This window comes from Balaenoptera acutorostrata, chromosome 10 (genome assembly GCF_949987535.1).
Source record: "Balaenoptera acutorostrata chromosome 10, mBalAcu1.1, whole genome shotgun sequence".
NCBI classification, from domain to species: domain Eukaryota; kingdom Metazoa; phylum Chordata; class Mammalia; order Artiodactyla; family Balaenopteridae; genus Balaenoptera; species Balaenoptera acutorostrata.
In genome coordinates this window covers 45,805,918-45,819,963 of record NC_080073.1, presented here as the reverse complement: position 1 = coordinate 45,819,963, position 14,046 = coordinate 45,805,918, and the positions used below count along the sequence as shown (strand labels likewise).

Here is a 14,046-nt window from a genome sequence, read left to right as displayed (position 1 = left end):
AGGCAGGGCGAGGATCAGGAGTACAAGGACTGGCAGATCTCTCACTGTCTCTGGGTCTCACCTCCTTCCTCTGAAGGGGGAAGCTGTCCTGATGCACCTCAGGTTCCCTTCATCCTTGATGCTTCTCGATTAACGTTTTTGAAACTGTCTGGTCCATGCTCTTGAACATATGGTTTATCACCTATTTCTCGATCTGGCTCTTTACATATTGTAGGATACTGGGGAGATCCTAGAATTGCTGAGATGGCTCTAGGTTAGGAACTAGAAAACTTACTCCTGCAAACAGAGAATAAATGTTTTAGGATTCACGGGTCAAGAAGCAAAACTGCTAACACATATATATGGAATCTAAAAAAAAAAAAAAATCGTTCTGAAGAACCTAGGGGCAGGACAGGAATAAAGACGCAGACGTAGAGAATGGACTTGAGGACACGGGGAGGGGGAAGGGGAAGCTGGGACGAAGTGAGAGAGTGGCATGGACATATATACACTACCAAATGTAAAACAGATAGCTAGTGGGAAGCAGCTGCATAACACAGGGAGATCAGCTCAGTGCTATATGACCACCTAGAGGGGTGGGATGGGGGGGTGGGAGGGGAGATGCAAGAGGGAGGGGATATGGGGATATATGTATATGTATAGCTGATTCACTTTGTTATAAAGCAGAAACTAACACACCATTGTAAAGCTATTATACTCCAATAAAGATGTTAAAAAAACAAAAGAAGCAAAATTATGGATATTATGTATGTACTTCTATTACAAGAGAGAAAACAAATTTCCACAAATTTTTTTATTGACGTAATAGAAAATATACTACTCTCAATCCATCCCTGGGATGGATTAGCAGATGCAAACTATTATATATAGAACTGATAAACAACTCAGTCCTACTGTATAGGACAGAGAACTATATACAATATCCTGTGATAAACCATAATGAAAAAGAATATGAAAAAGAATATATATATGTATAACTGAGTCACTTTGCTGTACAGCAGAAATTAACAACATTGTAAATTAACTATACTTCAATAAAATTAAAAAAAGAAAAAATACATACTACTAATAATTGAGTATAAGTTTTTGAAATATAGGTCTAATGAGAAGAGTAGAATCCTTTTGTTGGGGGAGAGAGAACATTTTACGTAATTAGGGGTCAAAGTGAGAGTCTCATGATCAAATCTGATTGCAGATGTTCTTCTTGGTGCTGATCCCTCATGCAGTTTTATGTATCTCATCTTTGAAAATGTCCTTTCACACAGGTTCTGCCACATATCAATATCAGTCCAAGGGCACATGACTTTAATTGAGCACATTCATCACTTGGAAGGCATTTGTAGTTTTCTGTTAGATTCTTCCTTGATACCTGCCTGTAGCGTGTCATTGCATTGCAGGTGAATCGCTTCTAGGTGAAGGTCATGTGGAAGATCCTAACAAGCCTCCTTCGGTTCCCATCTCTCAGGGATCCCTGTCCTTTGTTGTTTGATGTCCAGTGTCCTGATTCTGCCATCTGACATGTTTTTGTCTATTTGTTACTTGTTTTAGGTGGGAGGGTGTGCCCTGGTCCTGTTAGTCCATCAGGGCTGCAAGCAGAAGTTGCTCTTGTCTGTCGGTAAAGGCCTCATCGCTGGCTTTGCTGCCTCTCATCTCTCCTTGTGTTGACTATCATTTTTCTCCAGGGCAAAAAATAGAGTTTCTCAACAGATGTACTTCTATCATTTCTTGGACTCACCGTCTGGTCTCCGTGTAGCAGCTGGAGTGTCTCTTACCCAGTGTGACTCAGCTTTTGTTTCTTCCCTGCTCAGTCTCTCCTCTCCTGTTGTGCTGAAATAATACCCCAGGCTCTGACCGTGGGCTGCTCTGCCCGACTTCATCTCATCCCTGCCCTCCTCTCACCCCTTGTCTTCTATAGCTCCTCTTTGCACCCTCTCCACGCCAGCTCAAAGTTCTTCTTGTTGCTTTCTGCACACGCTAACCTATTACACTCCCCTCGGGGGTTCCCGGTACCCACAGTGCACTTCCCCGAGATATGTGCGTGGCTGGCTTCCTCAGCTCGTTCAGGTTTCTGTTCAATCTAATGGTTACTACTTTTGAGAGCCACTCTGATCATCCTATCTCAACTCCCCCTCCTAACACCAACTCGGAAACTGTCTAACTGAAAAGAACTAAATCACTTAGACCATGAGGGCCTGAGCAGGACAGGCTCGGTTCTCCCAGAAAATTGCTGTGATTTCTGTGTCCCTGAGTGAATATTTAGAAACTTTGACCGAGGTGGGAAGTTGGTGACCTGAATGCACACCCTGACCCTGACCTCCGCTGTGCTCTCTCTGGAGAGTGTAGGGGTGGGGGGCCTGGAAGGCAAGGCTTAGCCTTGCAAGAGAGGTAAGAGTGGGCCGCGTTCTTCCTGCGCTGTGGGGCAGGGATGACGCCCTGTGCTCTAAGCCTGGGGAAATAGCAGATCTCAGGGCTTCTGTGGGGTCCAGAATGCAGGTGCTGTCTGTGTGTGGTCGCTGGGACCAGCACTCCCATCCCCAGGGGATCTGGAGCGGGACCGAATTGGGGGTCAGTGTGCCCCAGTCTGCGAGGCTGCAGGGAGATGACCTCATTCGCCAGCACTTGGAGAGAACAGGTCCCCCTCCTCGCCTGCTTCTTTGCTACAGCCCAGCCTGATCAGGTCCGAGTCAGTGGGGAGGACGTCTTGGGCAAGCAAGGATTGGTCACAGGCCCCTGAAGGAGACTCTGCAAGTACTTGAAGGAGGAAGGCCAAGAACAGGCAGCTCTTACTGAAGCAGAACTAATGGAATCGACAGAATTTTAACAAACAAGGAGTGAAAACTCTATGGAGAGGCAGTTTTCTGAAATTCAGCAGAAGAACTGAAAGAAAATGGCCTCTTCTGGGGATGGCATTAGTGCTTTGAAAGGACACATTGACCCACACAGAGCTGTTTACAAAGACACGGGAAATTCACGTGGAAACAATAAGAAAGATGGAGTGTGGGTCCAAGAGACCTCACATGCAGAGTTCCAGGAACTCCAGGAGGAGGAAAGGAACAGATGGAGGAGGGTTTCTAATTGAAGAAATCTCAGAAGTCATCTTCTCCTTGAACATGCCTCCTTCTGATGCTGTATTAAACTGCGAGTAAAGGAGTTAAAAAGTCACAAAACCACAAACGGAAAGGGAAAAATGGCTAAGGCAGACGTGCGTTGTCACCTGTCTTTGTCTTTGGTAAGCTGGAAAGCTGACAGATGAACGTTCACTGATTTAGCCGAATGGAGATAACTGAGATCCTTTAATGTCTGCAAAGGGAAAGGCTGGGAGGAGACATGATCACTGCCTGGCAGAACTCTTGAAAGGTTGAGAAGGGGAGGTGTAAAGGTACCTTCGAAGGCAGTGGTGAGAGGGAGGTGAGATTCAAGATAGGAGGATTGATGGAAATTTGCCTGGAGATTTGATTCCCAGCCCTGAACATCCAGGACACTCTGCCTCTTCCACGGCAGCAGGAGACTTGCGCTGTGTTCTGGGTGGTTTGAACCGGAAAGGACGCAGATGTGGGGTTTGAGACAGATCAGAGGCAGATGAGGTGCTTTGTGAGATCCTCTAATGAGGATCGTAGAAAAGCCTGCTTACTCTCAAAGGTGAGGACTTCTGCCCTCTACCCCTCCTTGGCTTGCAGGCTCTTGGCAGCCTAGCTTGCATGCTCTTGACCAGAGTTTGGAGATTCCTCTCAGGGAAGCTGATCCATCCCCAGTAAAAGCCCCACAGGGGCTGACGTTTGGATGTCCCCTGCTGTAGCTCGGGAAACCTTGCCTGATATTCCTGTATTGGAGCCCATCAGTCATAAGCCCCGCTCCTGCACACAGACATTCCAACAACACTTCAGTGCATCCTCTTAAAATATAAATGGACAACCAAGTATCACCAGATATTTAAGGAAACATGGAACTCTAACATGGAACTCAGAAGCCAAAACTCACCAGCAGATAAAAGGAACGCAGCAGAAACAGACTAAAGTGATAGACAGTTCATGGAAAAAGGAATGAGGATGACTTTTTTTTTTTTAAATTTTTTTTAGTTTATTCATTTTTTTTTGGCTGCGTTGGGTCTTCGTTGCTGCGCACGGGCTTTCTCTAGTTGCGGCGAGCGGGGGCTACTCTTCCTTGCGGTGTGCGGGCTTCTCACTGCGGTGGCTTCTCTCGTTGCAGAGCACGGGCTCTAGGTGGGCGGGCTTCAGTAGTTGTGGCTCGCGGACTCAGTAGTTGTGGCTCGCGGGCTTAGCTGCTCCGCGGCATGTGGGATCTTCCCGGACCAGGGCTCGAACCCGTGTCCCCCTGCATTGGCAGGTGGATTCTTAACCACTGTGCCACCAGGGAAGCCCGAGGATGACTCTTAAACCTATGAGTAAATGCTAAATCTTCCTTATTGTAAGAGGAAAGCACATCATTACTCCTCACTAAAAGAGAAACTACACTGAAGACTGTTTCCCCCTCGGTCCATTGGCAGTGTCTGCAATGTATTCTGTTAGTGAGGCTGTGGAGAGGCCGGCACTGTTGTGTATTGCTGGTGGGAATGCAAAATATTTTAACTGCTATGAAGAGGAATTTGGTAATATCTAGAAAAATGGCATATTTTTACCTGTTGTCCCAGCCATCTCACTTCTAGCGAAGAAGTGAAATGACACATGCATGAGGCAGTATTTGTTACAGTAAAAAAACTCTAAACAGCAGACTGGCTGGAGAATTGTGGTCACCCTTGTGTCAGTTACCTCTTCCTGCCGTAACAAATTACCACAGACTCGGTGGTTTAAGACACCACACAGTGTATTAATCTGACAGTTCCCGTGGGTCAGGAGTCCAGGCTCTTCATAGCTAGAGCCTCTGCTCACGTCTCACAGGGTTGAAGTGTAGGTGCTGGCCGATGCTGCAATCCTCATCTGAGGCTGGGGTCTTCTGCAAGCTCACTGACTGTTGACTGAGTTCATTCCTTTGCAGCTGTAGGACCAAGGTCCCCATTTCCTGGCTGTTTTTCGTCTGGGGCTAGAGGTCGTACTTCCTCTCCAGTGACAATCCACAGCAGAACTATTTGCTTTCTTCCTGGAGGACAGTAGGAGCACTCTTTATAACCTTGAATCCTTTCCACCCAACTCAAATGTCTTCGACCTCACTCTTCTGCTACCAGCAGTACAAAACTCTGCTTTTAAAGGTTTCAGCTGATTGGGTTAGGCTCATGCAGATAACCTACATAAGTCGAGGGTAATTGAATTGGGACTTTACATCCTTAAACTCCCTTCACTGTAGTACTTAGATTAGTGTTTGAAGAGCCGGGGGTGGGCATCTTGGCAGGGGGACGTCTTTAGAATTCTGCCAGCTGCAATGCCCATGGTGGAGGACTCTGCGGCTGTGAGAATGAACAAAGAGGCTCTCTATACACAGCCATGGAGTGACCTCCAAGACATTAAATTATCCTGACAAAAGCAAGGTGCAGAACAGCACTTATAGTATACTACCTTTTGTATAAGAAAGAGGGAGAAAACAGGAAAGATATATGCATTTGTTAATATTTTCAAAAAGAAAGAAGGATAAATTAAAAATGAACAAAATGGCATTTTATAGGAAATGGAAGGGAAAATAGGGAGCAGGGGTAGGGATGAAAGCTCCACTTCTCTGAAAGTACCTGTTTTATGATTTAGATTTATGAGCCAGGTGAATGTTTTTATATAACTAAAAATAAAATTAAGTAAAAATGATAAAAATAAAGCAGTCTCTAAATATTGAAAAATAATCTGGTATCAAGTTTGTAAGATAACTCTCCAGAGACTAGATACTGAAGTGTTTAAAGAACACTGTGTTTGGCAGTACAGTTGATCCTTGAACAACATGGGGTTGAACTGTGCAGGTCCACTTATATGTGGATTTTTTTCAGTGAATGTGGGCAGTACTGCAATCTGTGGTTGGTTGAATCCTCAGATGCAGAACTGCGTGAATACTGAGTGAGAGCTGACTATGGGATTTGAGCATCCATGGATTCTGGTTTCCGCAACAGGTCCTGGAAACTGTATTCTATTGGGATATATTGATATTTCAAGGACTAAAATAACCCCATTAAGAAATCTTCAGCTGTGTTGTGTTCTTGTCAGTGTTAGTTACTGTGTTGCTGTTGACATATATTTACACATATGTATGTATGAAAGTAATAGCAAGGTAGTAATCATGCAAATTGCAATAGGAACCAAGATTTTCAGAGTAAAAGAAAACGTACAATTATAAAAGTAAAATCCTGTTATCCCTAATTTAAATCAAGTGTCAAGATGAACTCATGATTTATTCTTTTTTTTTAAAGAAATTATTTATTTTATAGTTTTATCTACTGAAAATCCACTCAGATATTAATCCCCAAATGCCGTTTTGCACTAAAACGAACCATGGCCCCTTCTATAAACAGCCTCTTGGTCTTGGGCACAACTATACATTCAGGCCAGGAGTTGAACACATTGAGAACCTGGGGCATATTGTCATTCCTGAAAGCAAAGAAATTACGAGAAACTGTTAAGGTCATGTCAGAAGAACACAAGAGTCAACTGGAAGGAGTTTCTAGTGGCCCAAGATGGAATTTTGAACATTAAAAGGAATAAAGACTGCAATATATTAAAATATCAGTGTGAAAAAAGTTGAGTTCGTGATTATATTAAAAAAACAAACAACACTTATCAATCCCAATTTAGAAAATTGCTAGGTCATGCAGTCATTTTCCTGAAGATTGTTCAATAAAGGAACAAAATCAGTATTTATCCATTGTTTAATATACAGGGTAATCAAATAGTTGATTAGGTGAAGTTTTTCTTTATAGAAGTTTCATAGCTAATAAATACCAGAGAAACCATAGAATTAGGAAAGCTCTATTTTGCAACCCTTAAACTCATAAACAGAATTTTTTAAAAAGCAATGAACATCTTTTGATAAATCTTTGGATATATGCTTTAACATTTCTCTTGGGTTAAATCCTAGAAGTGGAATTCCTGGGTCTTACAGTAGGTGTATGTTTAACTTTTTAAGAAACAGACAAGCTATTTTCCAAAGTAGTTGTACCATTTTATATTCCCACCACAGTGTATGAGAATTCCAGTATTTAATGTCATTGCCAGCTCAGTATGGTCGTTCGCTTAGTTGCTCCGCGGCATGTGGGATCTTCCCAGACCAGGGCTCGAACCCTTGTCCCCTGCACTGGCAGGCGGATTCTCAACCACCGCGCCACAAGGGAAGCCCGGTCGTTCTTTTTAATGTTAGCAATTCTAATAGGTGCGTAGTTCTATTTCATTGTGGGTTTAATTTGCATTTCCCTAATAACGTAGGATTTAGAGCATCTTTTGACGTGCTTAATTGTCATCTCTATATCTTTCTTCTTGAAACATATGTTCCAGTCTTCTGCTCTTCTGTAAAAATGGGTTGTTTTGTTAATGAGTTTTGAGAGTTTTTAAAAAATATAGTCCAGTTTCAAGTCCTTTATCAAATATATGACTTGCAAATATTTTATCTCAGCCAGTGGCTTGTCTGTTTATTCTTTTTTTAATTTTATATTTTACCATCTTTATTGGAGTATAATAGCTTTACAATGGTGTGTTAGTTTCTGCTTTATAACAAAGTGAATCAGCTATACATATACATATATCCCCATATCCCCTCCCTCTTGCGTCTCCCTCCCACCCTCCTTATCCCACCCCTCTAGGTGGTCACAAAGCACCTAGCTGATCTCCCTGTGCTATGCGGCTGCTTCCCACTAGCTATCTATTTGACATTTGGTAGTGTATATATGTCCATGCCACTCTCTCACTTCGTCCCAGCTTCCCCTTCCCCCTCCCCGTGTCCTCAAGTCCATTCTCTACGTCTGCGTCTTTATTCCTGTCCTGCCCCTAGGTTCTTCAGAACCTTTTTTTTTTTTTTTTTTAGATTCCATATATATGTGTTAGCATACGGTATTTGTTTTTCTCTTTCTGACTTACTTCACTCTGTATGACAGACTCTAGGTCCATCCACCTCACTACAAATAACTCAATTTCGTTTCTTTTTATGGCTGAGTAATACTCCATTGTGTATATGTGCCACATCTTCTTCATCCATTCATCTGTCGATGGACACGTAGGTTGCTTCCATGTCCTGGCTGTTGTAAATAGAGCTGCAATGAACATTGTGGTACATGGTTCTTTTTGAATTATGGTTTTCTCAGGGTATATGCCCAGTAGTGGGATTGCTGGGTCATATGGTAGTTCTATTTTTAGTTTTTTAAGGAACCTCCATACTGTTCTCCATAGTGGCTGTATCAATTTACATTGCCACCAGCAGTGCAAGAGGGTTCCCTTTTCTCCACACCCTCTCCAGCATTTATTGTTTGTAAATTTTTTGATGATGGCCATTCTGACTGGTGTGAGGTGATACCTCATTGTAGTTTTGATTAGCATTTCTCTAACAATTAGTGATGTTGAGCATCCTTTCACGTGTTTGTTGGCAATCTGTATATCTTCTTTGGAGAAATGTCTATTTAGGTCTTCTGCCCATTTTTGGATTGGGTTGTTTGTTTTTTTGATATTGAGCTGCATGAGCTGCTTGTATATTTTGGAGATCAATCATTTTTCCGTTGATTCGTTTGCAAATATTTTCTCACATTCTGAGGGTTGTCTTTTTGCCTTGTTTATGGTTTCCTTTGCTGTGCAAAAGCTTTTAAGTTTCATTAGTTCCCATTTGTTTATTTTTGTTTTTATTTCCATTTCTCTAGGAGGTGGATCAAAAAAGATCTTGCTGTGATTTATGTCATAGAGTGTTCTGCCTGTGTTTTCCTCTAAGAGTTTTATAGTGTCTGGCCTTACATTTAGGTCTTTAATCCATTTTGAGTTTATTTTTGTGTATGGTGTTAGGGAGTGTTCTAATTTCATTCTTTTACATGTAGCTGTCCAGTTTTCCCAGCACCACTTATTGAAGAGGCTGTCTTTCTCCATTGTATATTCTTGCTTCCTTTATCAAAAATAAGATGACCATATGTGCATGGGTTTATCTCTGGGCTTTCTCTCCTGTTCCATTTATCTATATTTCTGTTTTTGTGCCAGTTCCATACTGTCTTGATGACTGTAGCTTTGTAGTATAGTCTGAAGTCCAGGAGCCTGATTCCTTTGGCTCCGTTTTTCTTTCTCAAGATTGCTTTGGCTCTTTGGGGTCTTTTGTGTTTCCATGCAAGTTGTGAATTTTTTTGTTCTAGTTCTGTGAAAAATGCCATTGGTAGTTTGATAGGGATTGCATTGAATCTGTAGATTGCTTTGAGTAGCATAGTCATTTTCACAATGTTGATTCTTACAATCCAAGAACATGGTATATCTCTCCATCTGTCTGTATCATCTTTAATTTCTTTCATCAGTGTCTCATAGTTTTCTGCATACAGGTCTTTTGTCTCCTTAGGTAGGTTTATTCCTAGGTATTTTATTCTTTTTGTTGCAGTGGTAAATGGGAGTGTTTCCTTAATTTCACTTTCAGATTTTTCATCATTAGTGTATAGGAATGCAAGAGATTTCTGTGCATTAATTTTGTATCCTGCTACTTTACCAAATTCATTGTTTAGCTCTAGTAGTTTTCTGGTATCATCTTTAGGATTCTCTATGTATAGTATCATGTCATCTGCCAACAGTGACAGCTTTATTACTTCTTTTCTGATTTGGATTCCTTTTATTTCTTTTTCTTCTCTGATGGCTGTGGCTAAAACTTCCAAAACTCTGTTGAATAATAGTGGTGAGAGTGGACAACCTTGTCTTGTTCCTGATCTTAGAGGAAATGGCTTCAGTTTTTCACCATTGAGAACAATGTTGGCTGTGGGTTTGTCATATATGGCTTTTATTATGTTGAGGTAAGTTCCCTCTATTCCTACTTTCTGGAGGTTTTTTTTTTTTTAATCATAAATGGGTATTGAATTTTGTTAAAAGCTTTTTCTGTATCTATTGAGATCATCATATGGTTTTTATTCTTCAGTTTGTTAATATGGTATACCACATTGACTGATTTGTGTATATTGAAGAATCCTTGCATTCCTGGGATAAAACCCACTTGATCATGATGTATGATCCTTTTAATGTGTTGTTGGATTCTGTTTGCTAGTATTTTGTCGAGGATTTTGCATCTATATTCATCAGTGATATTGGTCTGTAGTTTTCTTTTTTTGTGACATCTTTGTCTGGTTTTGGTATCAGGGTGATGGTGGCCTCGTGCAGTGAGTTTGGGAGTGTTCCTCCCTCTGCTATATTTTGGAAGAGTTTGAGAAGGATAGGTGTTAGCGCCCCTCTAAATGTTTGATAGAATTCACCTGTGAAGCCATCTGGTCCTGGGCTTTTGTTTGTTGGAAGATTTTTAATCACAGTTTCAATTTCAGTGTTTGTAATTGGTCTGTTCATATTTTCTCTCTCTTCCTGGTTCAGTCTTGGAAGTTTGTACTTTTCTACGAATTTGTCCATTTCTTCCAGGTTGTCCATTTTATTGGCATATAGTTGCTTGTAGTAATCTCTCATGATCCTTTGTATTTCTGCAGTGTCAGTTGTTACTCCTCCTTTTTCATTTCTAATTCTGTTGATTTGCATCTTCCTTTTTTTCTTGATGAGTCTGGCTAATGGTTTATCAATTTTGTTTATCTTCTCAAAGAACCATCTTATAGTTTTATTGATCTTTGCTATTGTTTCCTTCATTTCTTTTTCATTTATTTCTGATCTGATCTTTATTATTTCTTTCCTTCTGCTAACTTTGGGGGTTTTTTGTCCTTCTTTCTCTAATTGCTTTAGGTGTAAGGTTAGGTTGTTTATTTGATTTGTGCCTCCTCTCTTTTTTCTTTTTTTTTTTTTTGAGTCTTTAAGAGATTTATTATCAGTGTTCTTTTTAAAAAAGTAACTATCTTTTTTTTTTTTTTAAATTTATTTATTTATGGCTGTGTTGGGTCTTCGTTTCTGTGCGAGGGCTTTCTCTAGTTGTGGCGAGCGGGGGCCACTCTTCATCGCGGTGCGCGTGCCTCTCACTTTCGCGGCCTCTCTTGTTGCGGAGCACAGGCTCCAGATGCGCAGGCTCAGTAATTGTGGCTCATGGGCCCAGTTGCTCCGCGGCATGTGGGATCCTCCCAGACCAGGGCTCGAACCCGTGTCCCCTGCACCGGCAGGCGGACTCTCAACCACTGCGCCACCAGGGAAGCCCGTAACTATCTTTTTGTTTCATTAATTTTCTTTACTGGTTTTCTGTTTTCAGTGTCTTTAATTTCTTCTCTAATTTTTATCATTTTTTTCCTTCTCCTTGCTTTAGGCTTGTTTTGCTCTTCTTTTTTCTTTCTTTCTTTTGTTTTTAGATTCTCAAAGTAGAAACTGAGAGTATTGATTTGAAATCTTTTCTCTTTATAAAAGGTCTCCTGTAGATTTAGTGTTATAAGTCTCCTTTGCAGCAACACTTTTGCTGCTTTTGTACATATTTTGTTACATTGTTAAACCTTTTAAGTTTAGTTCTATTTATCTTTTAAAATTTCCTTTGAAACTTCATTGTTGATTCATCGATTATTTAGAAATGTGTTGTTTAATTTTCAGATGTTTAGAGATTGTCTGTTGTCACTGTATTTTTTCTGGTTTGATTTTATTATGGTCAGAGAACATATTCTGTATGAGTCCAGTTTTTAAAAATTTGTTGAGGTTTGTTTTATGGTTTAGTATATGGTTTATCTTGGTGAATGTTGTATGGGTACTTGAAAAGGATTCTGCTACATGTTGGGTGAAGTGTTCTTTATGTAAGTCAATTAGATCCTCTTGTTTCATTGTGTTGTTTAGATATTCTCTGTTCTCACCAGTTTTTATTTCTAATATTTCTATCAATTGCTGAAAGTAGGATATTGAAGTCTGCATTTATAATTGTGGATTTGTCTGTTTTCTTTTCAGCTATAACAGTTTAATGTCTTTGGAAGTTCCATTATTTGGTGCATACTTATTTAGGGTTATTGTGTCCTTCCTGGTGGATAGATGCTTTTGTCATTATGTAAGTTCCTCTCTGTTTCTAATAATTTTCTTTCCTCTGAAGTCTCCTTCATCTAGTGTTGATATAGCCACTCTGCCTTTATTTTAAATTAATTTTTGTATTTTATACTTGTTTTCATCCTTTCACTTTAAACCTACCTATGTCATTGCATATATATGAAGTAAGTTTATTATAGATAGCATATAGCTGAATCATAATTTTGTATCTACTCTGCCAATCTGATTTAATTGGTGTATTTGGACCATTTACATTTAAGGTGATTATTGATATGTTAGGGCTTAAATCTGACATTTTTTGTTTGTTTTCTCTGCTTTTCTTATCTTACTTTCTTGTGGGTTATTTGAACACATGTAGGATTCTTTGATTTATTTATAGTACTTTTGAGTATGTCACTTTGCATAATCTCCTTGATGGTAGCTTTTATTATTGAAACATACATATGTGACTTATAATAGTTTATTGGTTTCTGGGCTTCACTGCTTTGAGTGAAGATAAAGACCTTATTTCCATTTATTCCCTCACTTAAAAAATACTTGTTTTACGAATGTTCCCTACATATATTGAGCACTTTATCAGATGGGTTATAATTTTTGCTTCAAGTATCAAATATAATTTGAAAAACTCATGAAAGTATGTTAGAGTATTACATATTCCCCTCAGTTTACCCGTTCTGATTTTCTTCTTTACTCTTTTGATATTCTTAGCTTTATGTTAACATTTTCTTTATGTTTAGAGAACTTTCATTTGCTGTTGTTTAAGGATGGGTTTCCTGTAAAGGAATTGTTACTTTTCCTTTTTCTGAGAAATCTTTATTTCCCCTTCATTCCTGAAGTTCATTCACTGCAGTTAATTTAAAACTTGTGGTTGAAAGTTTTTGTTGTTGTTGTTTTTCGTTTTTCTTTTTTTTAGTCCTGAAAAATATTCTACTTTCTTCTGGCCCCTATAATTTCATATGAGACATCTTTTATTTCAGTTGGTGTTCCTTTGTTAGTGGTGGGTCATTTCTCTCTGGCTGTCTTAAAAGATATTTTCTTTGTTTTTAGGATTTAGAAGTTTAATTGTAATATATCTTTGTTGTGGATTTCTTTGGGTTTCTCCTATCTTGAGTTTGTTCAGCTCCTTGAATTTGTAGATTTCAGTCTTCTGCTAAATTTAGGTATTTTTTCAGGCATTATTTCTTCAAATACTTTTCCAGTCCCATTATTTCTCTCCTCCCCTTCTTGGGATCCTGATGATAATACAAATACAAGGCATTTTGTTATTGTCTGATAGGTCCCTGAGACTCTTCCTTTTTTTTAGCCTATGTTTACCTGCTTTTCAGATATTGTAAATTCAGTTAATCTGTCCTTAAGTTCACTGATCATGTTTTCTGTCACCTGCACTATGTTATTGAGCCCATCCATTGCCTTTAAAAAAAATTTATTTATTTGGCTGTACTGGGTCTTAGTTGCAGCATGTGCAATTTTCGTTGCGGCATGTGCGGTCTTTAGTTGCAGCATGCAGGGTCTTTAGTTGTGGCATGCGGGGTCTTTAGTTGTGGCATGTGGGATCTGGTTCCCTGACCAGGGATCAAACCCGAGCCCCCTGCATTTGGTGTGTGGAGTCTTAGCTGCTGGACCACCAGGGAAGTCCCCATTGCCTTTTTAATTTTGGTTATTGTAGTTTTCAAACTTCTGTAGTTTACATTGGTTATTTTAAAAACTTTTTTTTTTTTTTAAATAAATTTATTTATTTATTTAGTTAGTTATGGCTGTGTTGGGTCTTCGTTTCTGTGCGAGGGCTTTCTCCAGTTGCGGCGAGCGGGGGCCACTCTTCATCGCGGTGCGCAGGCCTCTCACTGTCGTGGCCTCTCCCATTGCGGAGCACAGGCTCCAGACGCGCAGGCTCAGTACTTGTGGCTCACGGGCTTAGTTGCTCCGTGGCATGTGGGATCTTCCCAGACCAGGGCCCGAACCCGTGTCCCCTGCATTGGCAGGCAGATTCTTAACCACTGCGCCACCAGGGAAGCCCCAAAAA

At 40.2% G+C, this 14,046-nt stretch overlaps 1 protein-coding gene across 7 annotated transcripts in view; it reads left to right on the top strand.

Moving 5' to 3' along the window:
- ULK4 (unc-51 like kinase 4) overlaps positions 1-14,046 on the top strand; it is a 547,368-nt gene that overhangs the window by 135,535 nt on the left and 397,787 nt on the right. The gene's annotated exons all lie outside the window — the stretch shown is intronic.